This window comes from Pelobates fuscus, chromosome 4, assembly GCF_036172605.1.
Source record: "Pelobates fuscus isolate aPelFus1 chromosome 4, aPelFus1.pri, whole genome shotgun sequence".
Classification (NCBI taxonomy): Eukaryota; Metazoa; Chordata; class Amphibia; order Anura; family Pelobatidae; genus Pelobates; species Pelobates fuscus.
This window is the reverse complement of record NC_086320.1, coordinates 283342984-283357583: the sequence shown is the minus strand read 5'-3', so window position 1 is coordinate 283357583 and position 14600 is coordinate 283342984.

Below are 14600 nucleotides of genomic sequence, written 5' to 3'. Positions count from 1 at the left end.
TTCTTTATCCCCCCTCCCCTCCCTGTTTCTTTATCCCCCCTCCCTCCCTGTTTCTTTATCCCCCCTCCCTCCCTGTTTCTTTCTTCCCCCCTCCCCTCCCTCCCTGTTTCTTTATCCCCCCTCCCCTCCCTGTTTCTTTATCCCCCTCCCCTCCCTGTTTCTTTATCCCCCTCCCTCCATGTTTCTTTATCCCCCCTCCCTCCCTGTTTCTTTACCCCATCCCTGTTTCTTTATCCCCCCCTCCCTCCCTGTTTCTTTATCCCCCCTCCCTCCCTCCCTGTTTCTTTATCCTCCCCCCCTCCCTGTTTCTTTATCCCCCCCTCCCTCCCCGTTTCTTTCTTCCCCCCTCCCCTACCTGTGTTAGCGTGGCCGAGCTCTGTACTGTCCGCGGGTACAGGGAGCTTTTGTTTCCTGTACCCGGCGGACTAACAGGAAGTGCACACTCAGTGTTCACTTCCTTTTAGTCCGGCTGGGTACAGGAGACAGATGCTCCCTGTACCGGCGGACTATACAGGGCTCGGCCACGCTACATTGAGGGAGTGACAGGAGGGAGCGCTGAGCGCTTCCCTCCTGTCAGCCCCTCTCCTCTGGCTGCGCCCGGGCGGTGCGCCCTCATGGACGCACCAGCCCGGGCAGAGCTGCAGCCGCCTGAGGCTCACTGCAGAGCGCTCGGGCGGCTGCAGCAAAAGGGGGGCCGGCGGAGCTGGGGGGGATTTCCCCATTACCTGTCCCCCCCGCATGATTTGCTGGGGGGGATGCGTCCCCCCCATCCCCCCCGGTTCCTACGCCCATGCCGGCGCCCCTGCTGCTATGGTACCCGGTGCAGCCACACAGCTCACAGAATAGCAAGCCTTGCCAGCCGTGGTGGCACCCCCCTGCCTGATGGCACCCGGGGCGGACCGCCCCCCCTTAGTACGCCACTAATGTGATCCTTGGCAGTTCCTCCTTAAATAACAATAATACTGGCATTACGATGAGCAAAAATGTGTGATTTCACATTGTTCAGTATGAAATGTATTGCAGCGTACGGCTGTCACTTTCCATAAAGAGTTACCTAATCTCAGTTAAGTGCTACACACCACCCAAGTATTCCAATTTAGTAGGGACATTCCTTATTTTGGGTCCAAATCCCTCGGTCCCTCTTTTTCTGTCCTAGTATCCACCATTTATATGAACTCCATATTGTTTGAGTGTATAAGAGTGTTATTATACTACAATAAATGTATTTAGAAATCAGTCTGTGCTAATTCGATACATTGTTCTTGTTCTAATTTGCATTATTATGCAGTATTAGTAAGTCATCTAATCTCCAAACAGACCTGCCCCTGGCCACACCCCCACTTAAACCACTAAAATTAAAGTGTCCCTCTTTGTCAATTTAATATGTTGGGAGGCAGGGTGTCAGAACATGTATTTTCATTCTAGTTGAGCTTTTATCAATTTACACTCTTGGGTATCAGCTACTGTTGTTCATTCAAATCCCTCACTGGTTAAAGAAATGATGTGAGCTGAACCTGGAAAAGAGAATCATATTCTCTCAAAACACCTGTGATAACACAAATGCAACTTTCATATAAATTATTATATATCACTATAACATATATATTTATATATATATATATATATATATATATATATATATATATATATATATATATATATATATATATATATATATATATACTATATATATAACTATAAAAACTTGTATTTCACATTTATAGTTTTTATTTGCTATCCTACTAATGGCCTACAGTTCCCCACAAACTACATACCTATATAATTAAACCTGCAAGGAAGATATATATATATTTCCAGTTACATCAATCTTCGGCATAGTGACAACAGATTTGCTATTTGTGCCTAAAGTTTGAAAATTTAATGTACCTTAATTTTTGCCATAAATTCATTCCACCACAATTTCACCCATACTTACGAGGTTTGTCCGGAAAATGTCCAGCCATTGTTAATATAACAAGAATGGTTTGTGCAACATTGATGTAACCTGGCAGCCAAGGAGAATGGACTGGAATGCACATGTGTGAACAATGACAACTTCCCTGTAATAGTCAAACGAAATTTGGGATAGTGTGCAGGTAAACTTTTTTTCTTTCTGTTTATTATGGAAGATATTTCACAGATGTTTGAAAAGCTGCTTACCAACTACTTGGTTTAGAAATAAAAAAAAGAGTTTTATGTACCTTGGGAAGTCGATAAGTTAAAAAAAAAATCAAAGTTGAAAAGCTTAATAAAGAAAGGACACAGGGAGCGAGAGAGAAACTTTGAACCAATGTAGTTATGTTTGTTCATTAACACTGAATTGCAGATTAACCACAATTGTATTTAGGGATCGACCGATTATCGGTTTTACCGATATAATCGGCCAATATTCGGTATTTTCGGAAATATCGGTATCGGCCAATAGGGATACCGATATTGCCGATAATACCTCCCAGGACCGCCAGGCTCATTACAAGCCCGGCGGTCCTGGGGGGGGGGGGGGGGGGCGGGCAGCAAGAATTTACTCACCTCCCTGCAGCTCCTCCAGCTTCCCAGTGTAAATCTCGCGAGACCCGCGGCCAGCTCTGACGGCCGCGGGTCTCGCGAGATTTACACTGGGGAGCTGGAGGAGCTGCTGGGAGGTGAGTAAACGCTTGCTGCCCACCCCACTTCCCTCCCCTCCCCCAGCTAAACCAATGCCACTGGACCACCAGGGATTAACATATTCCCCTCCCTGGCAAAGCAACAAGCAGGGAGGGGGGACAACAAAAAATAAATAATAATCATAATTAAATATATTTAAAAAAATAATAATTTAATAAAAAAATTAAAAAAAATGTTTTTAATAAAAAATGCCCCCTCACACACACACTATTATTATACACATACACTACACAAACACACTGTGTATATAATTCAGTGTGTTTGTATAGTGTGTGTATATATAATGCAGTGTGTTTGTATAGTGTGTGTATATATAATGCACACTACACAAACACATTGTATTATATACACACACACACTATACAAACACACACTGCATTATATACACACACACACTATACAAACACACTGAATTATATACACACACACACTATACAAACACACACTGCATTATATACACACACACACTATACAAACACACTATACAAACACACACTGCATTATATACACACACACTACATTATATACACACACACTGCATTATATACACACACACTATACAAACACACACTGCATTATATACACACACACTATACACACACACTATACAAACACACACTGCATTATATACACACACCCTATACAAACACACACTGCATCCACTACACACACACTGCACAAACACTGCATCCACTACACACACATACACAGCTCCCCTGTCTAAACACACTGCATCCACTACACGTGGCATGTATATTTTGTGCATTTACCTTTAGAAATAGTTTTTTATTTTCCAAAATGGTAAATGTACAGAATATCGGCAAATTATATCGGCTATCGGCCTGAAAGTTCACAGGATATCGGTATCGGTATCGGCTCTAAAAAATCAATATTGGTCGATCCCTAATTGTATTCCAGTTGTGTTTTTTTGGCGTTTTGTTTTTATTAATACACAACAGCAAAAGTACATAGGCTTGGTGTTCCTCAACTCACCTACTCTGCAACAAATGTTACAGTTTAGCAGTGATACCATGGAAGGTGATGCCATGCTGTGATGTCATGCTGTGATGTCATAAATGTTAAGCAGCTACTCTTGCTTGAATATTCTGTTAACCTTCCAGATGTATGTGAGGCTCTTACTAAGCTTCACACTGTATCCAGAGGTATTGTACCATCTCAATGGCATAGGCATCTATGCCTTAACTTGATGTGTCTGAAGATTTGGAGCTAACAACCCTCAATATGATCTGGACAAATAAAGGATCTAGCAGGATGAGACTACTTGTATACCCTTTATCAAATGCTGGAGTTTCTTCAAAGAGGATGAGCATCATTTTTTGCTTTTCAAGCTGTTTTTGGATGCTTGCAAAATGGAAGGGGAGAGGGAAAAGTGCCTATCGTATGTATATCTTTCTATTTGAATGCCGTTCTGCCTGCCGATCTGTCTTTTTCTGCCCGTCTGTCTTCCTTTTTGTCATCTGCCTCTCTGTGCATCGATTGAAATAGTTCATCTTTCTGTTTGTCTGTTGCTCTATATGTCTGCCTGTCTGTTAGTCCTTGTGTCTGTAGGTCTGTCTTTGCCCCTTCCTGCTATGTATTTGTCTGTCTGTCAGTTTAAACGCTGCATAAAAAGATAATGCACTTGCTTCTTAATGCCCAGAGGGTAGGGCAATCCTTCAAGCCATGGTTCCCCAGAAGTTTCCTCCACAGGGGTTTTTTCCTTTCCTGAGTGCTGAAGGATGACTCATCGTGAGTCCAGAGGTATCCCACACCTTGGCCATTTTCTGGTCAAATATGTCACAATGTTCAATACATATTTCGGATCCCTAAGCCTTTTCTTGCTATAGCAGAGACTGTAAAATAAGATAAATTCTGTCAAATCCATTTAATAAATGTAAAAAAAAAAATATATAATTAAGTCTCATGTTGATTTTTCAACATTTGTTAAATAACATGTTTGGATGTGGAAGGAGTGGGTGGAATCTGATATGAGTAGAGGGCAAGCATCTTGAACTGTTACTACAGTGTTTTAACTTAAGATGGGAGAGAGAATGTTTGTAGGTATATGTCGGTACTGTTTTAAAATGAGGCAGGTATATGAAGTTCACAATAGCAGACATCCCAAGTCTCCTGGTAGGTCTGGGAGACTCCCGTATATGTAGTGTGCCTCCCTGACACCCTCAAGTCTCAAACAATATCTTGGAAATCACACACAATCTGACATATAATATATATCAGATTGTGCGTGATTTCCAGGCTATTATACATGCTAAATGCCCTTAATAAATTAAGGACATTTAACATATATTAAGAAAACCCACCCGATGAATGTTGCTTCTGGGCAGGGGCACAGTCGGTTGCCCAGCCCTTTAAGAGCCTGACCGGCCCCTGCAGTATCTGCCGGCTGGGAGAAAGGGATACACAGTCTGTCACCCATTATTAATTTCTACACAACAAGTGCAAGTAAAGAAAACTAAAAATAGATGTACTAATTCGTCCTGATTGTTCAAATGCACAATATGTCTAGGATTTCAATACGCTTTTAGAAACTCTGCACCCGCTCCAACCCCTTGTTTGAGATCATCAAAATATGATCTCAGCCAATACAATGCTTTCCCATTAGAAAATCAGCATCTTCTGCGCCAATCAGCATCTCCTTATAGAGATACAGTGCAGATATCACTGCATATCTATGAGGAACGGTTAACGTCTCCATGCAGTATGAGATCTCCGTCTCATGCTGCAGGTCGTGTACACTGTGATTGGTACTGGGCAGTTGGAAATGCTGTTTACTTGGCAGACGGACATGTAAGGATGGGTGACCAGAGTTTTGTATCCTTGGTTCAAGCTCAGAATCATCTCAGCTAAATACAATTGCACACCTGCAGTGAGTTAAAGGGCTATGTGCTGCGTTTCGGTCTCAAAAGATACCTGGGGCTCTGTATTTTAAGCTGGGGCAGGCTCAGAATTACGTTTAGCTGCATTATTTGAATGAATTTAAATGGTTATCTGCAGTGCCAGAGCCCATCTGTCAGTCTGGGCCACTAAATGTGGTCCCAGCTAACAGAGGGGACCCTCAGGTATCCAGCAGTCATTTACCGTTTACTTTTGCATGAAGGTCTATGCCCAGTGGTGTATCCTGGTTTTGTGCTGCCCTAGGCAGGACAAAACTCAGGCACCCCGCGCGCCACCCCCACCCAACCTTTACCCCGCCCCGCATTCTAAATACACACACACACATTCACTGACAGATACGCATACACTAGCTAACAGAAATACACACTCGCTAACAGAAACACACACACACTAACAGACACACACTCACTCACTAGCAGACACAAACTAGCAGACACACACACTCACTAACATACACACACACACTAACAGACACACACAGTCAGACACACACACACTCACTAACAGACACACACACACACACAGGCAAACACACTAACAGAAACACACTAACAGATACACACACTAACAGACACACACACACACACTAACAGACACACACACACACACTAACAGACACACACACACACACTCACTAACAGACACACACTCACACTCACTAACAGACACACACACTCACTCACTAACAGACACACACACACACACACACACTCACTCACTAACAGACACACACACCCACACTAACAGACACACTCAAACTCACAAACAGACACACTCACTAACAGACACACACACTCACTCACTAACAGACACACACACACTCACACTCACTAACAGACACACACTCACACTCACTAACAGACACACACACTCACTCACTAACAGACACACACACTCACACTAACAGACACACTCACTAACAGACACACTCACACTCACACTAACAGACACACGCACTCACACTAACAGACACACACACACACACTCACACTAACAGACACACACACACTCACACTCACTAACAGACACTCACACTCACTCACATTAACAATTTTTTTTTTACTTTAACCCCCCCAGCCTCCTTACCTTTGGGAATGCTGGGGGGGGGGTGCGGTCATCTTTCTCCCTGGTGGTCCAGTGGCTGCTGGGCGGTCGGGCGGCGCTGGCGGGCGGCAGGCTGGCGAGGGAGCACTTCCTCTGAGCTGTCTACTCAGCTCCCTCGCGCGCCGCACAGTGAGGCTGGGAGGCGGAGCCGGAATATGACGTCATATTCCGGCTCCCAGCCTCACTCTGCGGCGCGCGAGGGAGCTGAGCAGACAGCTCAGAGGAAGTGCTCCCTCGCCAGCCTGCCGCCCGCCAGCGCCGCCCGACCGCCCAGCAGCCCAGCATGTCTGTTAGCCGCTAACAAGACATTTGCCTTGGGCATTTGGGGGCGGCTTTTTTTGCCGCCCCTGCAAAATGCCGCCCAAGGCAAATGCCTTGTTTGCCTCGCGGCTAATACGCCCCTGTCTATGCCATCAATTGATGTTAAAGATCTGAATTGCATGACGGCATAGACCATCGTGATTTGTAAGGGGTTAAACTCCCCCATTACTAATTGTTTTTATTTATATTTATTATTTTTCTTTTCCTTGTGTTGGATCTCAATACCTGGGTGCCTCCATTTTGTTCTCCTTTGTCCATGATGTCTGCAGTTTGCCCTTTTGTAGGATGCTTTTGACTGACGGATTCTTTATAAATTAGCTAAGCAGCCAAAATACTTAAAGGATCATTATAGGGTCAGGAACACAAACATGTATTCCTGACCCTATAGTGCAAACCCACCATTGAGGTGGCTTGCCCCCCTATAATAGTTTAAAACTCACCTTTCAAGAACCGTGTGGGTCCGCAGGTGCTAGCTCCGCCCCCATTTGTGACATCACCACAATGGGTGATTTCTAGCCAATCAAATGCTTTCCCCAAGGGAACATCGGCACAGGGGTGGGGCCTAATGCCGTTTTTGCCAATCAGGACCTCCCCATAGAGATGCATTGAATCAAGACAGTGTTTACGTGAAAATGCCGGAAGGCATTTCTACTCTACTGATTCTACTCACCAGAACAACTACATTAAGCTGTAGTTGTTCTGGTGACTATAGTGTTCCTTTAACCTCTGCCCTATGCCAAAAATTGGAAAAAGGGGAATTAAAAAAAATAAAAACAAGGTTAAATAAAGTGCTGCTTTAATTTTTGAGAGGGTCAAAATACCATTTCCTCCTTCCAAGTCTGATAAAAAGAGAATAATGTTATTGGTTAATAATACTATGTAATGTATTCCCCAGAATACACTTGAAATGTCAATGTATCCTTTGTGGTAATTTGCTTAGATAAAAGTTGGTCTATAAATACATACATTGTCCTCAAAATTAACCCTCAAGGAATTCCTCAAATGTAAAACAAAAGCACCTTTAATTTTGCATCACTTTCATAGTAAGGTCTAAAACAGTTCTTCATTAGAATTTAGTATTTGGAAAAGATTTTTGGATAGATACAGAAGCTCTCCACCAAAACTTTAATTCCCATACCGATTCGTAGAACCACTTCTAACTTCTAGAACCTCGTCAGTGAAAGCCTGTGAGACATTACGATTCCCAATGTACTAGCCAACTTTACTACAGGGAGTGCAGAATTATTAGGCAAGTTGTATTTTTGAGGATTAATTTTATTATTGAACAACAACCATGTTCTCAATGAACCCAAAAAACTCATTAATATCAAAGCTGAATATTTTTGGAAGTAGTTTTTAGTTTGTTTTTAGTTATAGCTATTTTAGGGGGATATCTGTGTGTGCAGGTGACTATTACTGTGCATAATTATTAGGCAACTTAACAAAAAACAAATATATACCCATTTCAATTATTTATTTTTACCAGTGAAACCAATATAACATCTCAACATTCACAAATATACATTTCTGACATTCAAAAACATAACAAAAACAAATCAGTGACCAATATAGCCACCTTTCTTTGCAAGGACACTCAAAAGCCTGCCATCCATGGATTCTGTCAGTGTTTTGATCTGTTCACCATCAACATTGCGTGCAGCAGCAACCACAGCCTCCCAGACACTATTCAGAGAGGTGTACTGTTTTCCCTCCTTGTAAATCTCACATTTGATGATGGACCACAGGTTCTCAATGGGGTTCAGATCAGGTGAACAAGGAGGCCATGTCATTAGATTTTCTTCTTTTATACCCTTTCTTGCCAGCCACGCTGTGGAGTACTTGGACGCGTGTGATGGAGCATTGTCCTGCATGAAAATCATGTTTTACTGAAGGATGCAGACTTCTTCCTGTACCACTGCTTGAAGAAGGTGTCTTCCAGAAACTGGCAGTAGGACTGGGAGTTGAGCTTGACTCCATCCTCAACCCGAAAAGGCCCCACAAACTCATCTTTGATGATACCAGCCCAAACCAGTACTCCACCCAGGGGTGTATCCTGGTTTTGTGCTGCCCTAGGCAGGACAAAACTCAGGCGCCCCCCTCACCCGCACCCACCCCCCCCCCGCCACCCCCACCCAACCCTTCCCCCGCCTTCTAAATACACACACACTGACAGATACACATCCATTAGCTAACTGTTAGCTAATGGATGCGTATCTGTCAGTGTGTGTGTGTGTGAGTGTATGAGTGTGTCTGTGTGTGAGTGTGTCTGTTAGTGAGTGTGTCTGTTAGTGTGTGTGTCTGTTAGTGTGTGTATGTCAGTGTGTGTGAGTGTCTGTTAGTGAGTGTGTGAGTGTGTCTGTTAGCTGCTAACAGACACACTCACACACTCACTAACAGACACACTCACACACACTGACATACACACACTAACAGACACACACAGTCAGACACACACACACACTCTAACAGACACACTCTCACACACACACTCTAACAGACAAACAGACACACTCACACACACTAACAGACACACACAGTCAGACACACTCACACACACTCTCACACTCACTGACACACACACACACACACACACTAACAGACACACTCACACACACTCACACACACACACAGTCAGACACACTCACACACACTAACAGACACACACACACACTAACAGACACACACACACACACTAACAGACACACTCACTCACATTAACTCTTTTTTTTTTTAAATTTACCCCCCCAGCCTCCTTACCTTTGGGAATGCTGGGGGGGTTCTCCCTCTCCCTGGGGTCTAGTGGGGCTGCCGGTCGGGCTGGTTGCTGGGCGGGCGGCTGGCGAGGGAGCACTTCCTCTGAGCTGTCTGCTCAGCTCCCTCGCGCGCCGCACAGTGAGGCTGGGAGGCGGAGCCGGAATATGACGTCATATTCCGGCTCCCAGCCTCACTCTGCGGCGCGCGAGGGAGCTGAGCAGACAGCTCAGAGGAAGTGCTCCCTCGCCAGCCGCCCGCCCGCCCGCCCAGGATGTCTGTTAGCCGCAAACGCCCTGGGCGTTTGGGGGCGGCTTTTTTTGCCGCCCCCTGGAAAATGCCGCCCAAGGCAAATGCCTTGTTTGCCTCGCGGCAAATACGCCCCTGACTCCACCTCCACCTTGCTGGCGTCTGAGTCGGACTGGAGCTCTCTGCCCTTTACCAATCCATCCATCTGGCCCATCAAGACTCACTCTCATTTCATCAGTCCATAAAACCTTAGAAAAATCAGTCTTGAGATATTTCTTGGCCCAGTCTTGACTTTCAGCTTGTGTGTCTTGTTCAGTGGTGGTCGTCTTTAAGCCTTTCTTACCTTGGCTATGTCTCTGAGTATTGCACACCTTGTGCTTTTGGGCACTCCAGTGATGTTGCAGCTCTGAAATATGGCCAAACTGGTGGCAAGTGGCATCTTGGCAGCTGCACGCTTGACTTTTCTCAGTTCATGGGCAGTTATTTTGCGCCTTGGTTTCTCCACACGCTTCTTGCGACCATGTTGACTATTTTGAATGAAACGCTTGATTGTTCGATGATCACGCTTCAGAAGCTTTGCAATTTTAAGAGTGCTGCATCCCTCTGCAAGATATCTCAATATTTTTGACTTTTCTGAGCCTGTCAAGCCCTTCTTTTGACCCATTTTGCCAAAGGAAAGGAAGTTGCCTAATAATTATGCACACCTGATATAGGGTGTTGATGTCATTAGACCACACCCCTTCTCATTACAGAGATGCACATCACCTAATATGCTTAATTGGTAGAAGGCTTTCGAGCCTATACAGCTTGGAGTAAGACAACATGCATAAAGAGGATGATGTGGTCAAAATACTAATTTGCCTAATAATTCTGCACTAATAATTCTGCACCTGTATATGTGTTCATTTAAACCCTTGTACCAGTAACTGTTGAATGACATACTGATATGTTTGTTAAATTTCATCATGTCATATAGAAAGTAAAAATGAATACATTAGCAACATAATAACAGTAGATATTGTGGAAGAAAATTAAGTTGTTCAGTGCTTCATAAATATTCTCCTATAGTTCTATCAATAATGAAAGAAACACAATAGTGCTGCTTTAATGTCCCAATTTAGAAGATTACTTATCACCAGCTCAATACCCTTACGGTAAATGTATTGACTTTTTTTAAATTGCATCATAGACAGATGTGTATTCTTGTCAGAAAAGCAGATGTAATAATTCACATCTTCAGGCTGTTCAAAGGAAGTCTGTGTTAAACTGATATGATGTCAATTGTGTAGTTAAAAAATGAATCAGTGATTGTGGTTGTCTCCATTCCTTGTTGCAGACAATATTAAAAAATCTCATTATTATTTAAATGACGTAATACATGTTGCCAGCAATATATAATAATTGCAGCCATTGTCTAGATTAAATTCTTGCAGAATTACTTGCCATATCTCTAGTTAGCCTGTTTTATCCATTATCATTTTCACCTTTGTTCGTTGATAGCATTTTAAAATTACCAGTGGCCTCCATTTTAAACCAGCATTAATATTTAGAATAGATATAAGCATTAGAACTCACCTGATTTATGATACAGTAAGTTAAATGTTGTATATTATATCAAATTGTTACAGAAGCATCCCCCATTTTGATATGTGTTCTTCAGTTTTGTTTTGTTCTGTTTATTATATTAGAAATATTTTGCAATCAGCTAATCCATTTATCAATACCAGGTGTTGACAAATTATTATTTTATTATCCTATATGCATCAAAAGTCATGTGAGAGTCTCGGCATCACCAGACATTCTGCACTATCTATACCAAGACTGATAATATGCCAAGACAGATTATTAGAATGCTAAGTAAGCCATAGGTCCATACAGAACTTCCATGTAACTATGCTCTAGCAAATGCTTGAACTAAGTATGGATCGGTAATAAATCAACTGTTTTTGTGAATTTCGATTTACCGTATATACTCGAGTATAAGCCGAGTTTTTCAGCACATTTTTTGTGCTGAAAAACCCCAACTCGGCTTATACTCGAGTCACTGTCTGTATTATGGCAACTTACATTGCCATAATACAGACTGGGGGCTGGCAGCGAGTGCTTACCTCTCCTGCAGCTCCTGTCAGCTCCCTTCTCCTCCACGCCAGTCCGTTCAGCACCTCTGTCAGCGTAAGTCTTGCGAGAGCCCCAGGGTCATAGTGCGGCTCTCGCGAGACTTACAGTGTGAGCTGACAGGGGAGCTGACCGGACCGGCGCGGAGGAGGAGGGAGCTGACAGGAGCTGCAGGAGAGGTAAGTAACAGCTCTGCCAGCCCCCTCCCCCCCCCACTGAACTGCCAATGCCACTGGACCACCAGGGAAGGAGAGCCCCCCTCCCTGCCATGTATCAAGCAGGGAGGGGGGACGAAAAAAATAAATATAATAATAAAATATGAAAAATAATAATAATTAAAAAAAATAACAATATAACAAAAACAAATTGAAATAATAATTAATAAAATAAATAATAATAGAACACAAAATGATTAAAATAATAATTAATAAAATAACAATAATCAAAATGCCCACCCCCCACCAACACATACACAAACACACACTGCATCACACACACTCACACTTCATTCATATACACACACTGCACTCACACACTGCACTCACACACACACACACTGCATTCATACACACACACTGCATTCATACACAAACTGCACTCATACACACACACTGCACTCATACACACACACACACACACACACTGCACTCATACACACACTGCACTCACACACACTGCACTCATACACACTGCATTCATACACAAACTGCACTCATACACACACACTGCACTCATACACACACACACACTGCACTCATACACACACACACACTGCACTCATACACACACACACTGCACTCATACACACACACTGCACTCATACACACATGCACTGCACTCATACACACACACTGCACTCATACACACACACTGCACTCATACACACACGCTGCACTCATACACACACTGCATTCATACACACACTGCACTCACACACACACACTGCATTTATACACACACGCTGCATTCATACACACTGCACTCATACACACACTGCACTCATATACACACACTGCATTCATACACACACACTGCACTCATACACACGCACTGCACTCATACACACGCACTGCACTCATACACACACGCACTGCACTCATACACACACACTGCACACATACACACACACTGCACTCATACACACACTGCACTCATACGCACACACTGCATTCATACACACACACTGCATTCATTATATACACACACTGTAAATAAATATTCAATTAATACAATTTTTTTAGGATCTAATTTTATTTAGAAATTTACCAGTAGCTGCTGCATTTCCCACCCTAGTCTTATACTCGAGTCAATAAGTTTTCCCAGTTTTTTGGGGTAAAATTAGGGGCCTCGGCTTATATTCGGGTCGGCTTATACTCGAGTATATACGGTAAATTCTCACAGTTTTGTGTTTACTAACCTTATTAAAGGTTCCAACACTCTTCCATTAGTCAGAGGCTGTCTTATAATTTTTATTGTGATATTAAAAGTGATGTTCCATTTCATAAGCCAAAATACTAGCTGTGAATAAGGCAATCCAAGCTTATTATACAAACTCCAGCTTTAAAGGATATCTTTAGTGTCAGGAAAACAAACTTGTTTTCCTGATACTATATAACACTTAGGTCCCCCCCACCCTCAGGGCCCCTTCAGTTACTTACTTTAATCCAGCGCCGGGCTCCCTCGGCACTGGTGATCTCTTCTCCCCCGCCGACGTCAGCTCCCGAGTGGAGCGGAATACGCATGTGCGGCAAGAGCCGCACACGCATTCAAACAGTCCATAGGAAAGCATTTCTCAATGCTTTCCTATGGACGTACTGCACGCTGAATGCAATTTTCGCATCCAGTTCCGCAGAGGTGCCTCTAGCGGCTGTCAGGAAAACAGCCACTAGAGGCTGGATTAACTCTGCAATGTAAACATAGCAGTTTCTCTGAAACTGCTATGTTTACATCTGAAGGGTTAAAACCTGGGGGACCTGGCACCCAGACCACTTCTTGAGCTTCATCTGGGTGACTATAGTGTCCCTTTAATCATTTTTAAAAATGTTTTAATATTCTTTATTCTTTCTTTATTCACGGTCAATAATTCAGTGTACAATACAGTGAGTAGAGAAATGGTGAGATAAAATCAATATAGACAGATACAACAGTACTGCATCTAACATGTGTAGGCATTGGGCATTCTAGGCTTGGTATTATATAAGAAATTGTGTAGTAAGTTGGATACAGCATCTGCTACCCTCTGTAAGCTGAGAAAATGGTAGATAGTAGAAGGGATACCTAAGGGTATGGTGCAGAGTACGCCTCCAGCATAAAATATTCTAATCAAGAGGAGTTGTACATCCAGGTTGCTTGAGGGGGCTAGAGACCCCACTTAATCGGTGGTGACGTTATTGAGTAGTGGGGGGGGGGGAGGGGGAGAAATTGTTGGGTCCTTATGACCATTAAGGGTGCCAGTTAGGCAGTGTCAAAGCAATTTGAGA